Below are 1874 nucleotides of genomic sequence, written 5' to 3'. Positions count from 1 at the left end.
AGGAATCTTGGTGAAGCTGTCGAGTCCTGGATTAAATCTATGGATGAGTACTTTGATGTGGTGAGATACAATGGGTAACATAAGCTGGATTTGGCTTAATTGAAAGTTACTGAACTAGCCAAGGTTGGATGGAAAAATAATTTTGAGACCAATGGGCTCGATCAACATGATGTCATGGGATGATATGAGGGATTACCTTCAACCAATTCTTTCCACCTAGTTTCTGAGAAGATAAAATGAATAAATTCTTGGAAGTAGACTAGAAGAGCAAGTCTATAGAAGAGTATCACCAAGAATTCACTTATCTCCTTTACTTTGTCCCCCCTCAGATGGATAAGACAACTTTTGAAGGATCAAGAAGGGTTTGGATAGAATAGAGTTGAGCTATTGAAATACGTACGAAATCAAATTTAAATCAGTGACCATGATTCTTATGTTGACATTAGATTGAATTCTAGTGAGATAAGATTGAACATCTATGTTTGGGTACTAAGTAGTTAAGATTGAGTATCTACAATTATGTGCCAAGTTATTGATCCAAGGATTCAATATAAGATTGTATGAATTGCAAAGATATCTAAGATGAAATCTATGTTGTTTGGAATAAAAAAGTCTTAAGGTTTATTGAAATGCATAAACCTTAGAAATAAACAAGAGGACTAAGATGAATATGGGATTCCTGGACTAAGGTCTTCGGAAAATCAAACCATATGAATGGATAATGAGAATTCGAGAATAGATCCTATGAAAAGTCCCAATGCAAGAAGGGATTACATGCTTCTTGTATAAGAGAGTAGGTAACATAAAAAAGCTTTCATATTTTTGTTTTAAAATATGAACTACTCTTGTTGTTAATCTTGCTACGCTCGTCTTTGTTCTTTTTTTTAAAGGTTCTTCCTTCATGTTTCTCAAGTCGACTTCATCTGTTAAGGTAAGGCTGAAAAGATGCAGGGAGGAAGAGAGCTTGAGCTCTTGCAAGCACACACACACAAACCCTAGAAGAGAGCACACAAGATTAGAGGCAAAAAATTGTTCTTCTTCTTCTCACAACAAAAGGGTTCTACCAAAAAGATAAGGGAAATACAACATAAGTACTAAAGTAGTATGTACATGTGGTCCATAATGTGAACACGCTAAGTGAGTGAGCTGGCAAGATAAGTATGCCATAACTTAGTGGCGTACTAGTAGTTGGTGTAGTCCAGCTCTAGAATTACTGGTGGTGAAGATCTATCATGTCGGAAACCTACCAAACACGCTAGTGATGTAAGTGGCGAGCATAGTCACCCAAGCATATCATAAGTGTTAGCTCGTGTTGAGCTTGACATCTCAACACTCCCCCTCAAGCTCAACTCCATCTCTAGGACTCCAAGCATAGTCTGAAATCTACGAAGCTTCTCTGCTCCCAGGGCTTTCATGAAAATGTCAACTAACAGCTTACATAAAGCCAAGGGTAACTGATTTGTACTGAATGGTTGGGATATCAAACCATCTCCAAATTGCAATCTAAAGTGATAGAGATCTGTATATCATATATCCAATGGTAAATTTTTACCATCAATTGCACCAAAAAGTAATGATTAGTGTTAATTAATCATTGATTTAGTGAAATAATCTCCTATTTTATGTGTAGAAAATGGAGTGTACTGGGAGGCCAGATCTGGTGCCTTAGAGTTCAAATGAGCTTAGATCCTTTCAAGGGAATTAATAGCAGTTAGTCTAGTAAAGGATCAAGCCAAGAAACAAAAGATTTGACCAAACATTGAATGCTTAATCTCTGTTTTACCAAAGTCACTTGTAGATTTGATGCAGAGCTTGATGCCACTTCTCCTTGAGGAATTTCTCAAGTCTGAGATCACCAGCATGTTCAGCACACC

Source organism: Cibotium barometz, chromosome 58 (assembly GCF_041138505.1).
Source record: "Cibotium barometz isolate CiBa-2024 chromosome 58, ASM4113850v1, whole genome shotgun sequence".
Taxonomy (NCBI): Eukaryota; Viridiplantae; Streptophyta; class Polypodiopsida; order Cyatheales; family Cibotiaceae; genus Cibotium; species Cibotium barometz.
This window is presented reverse-complemented; position numbering follows the sequence as displayed.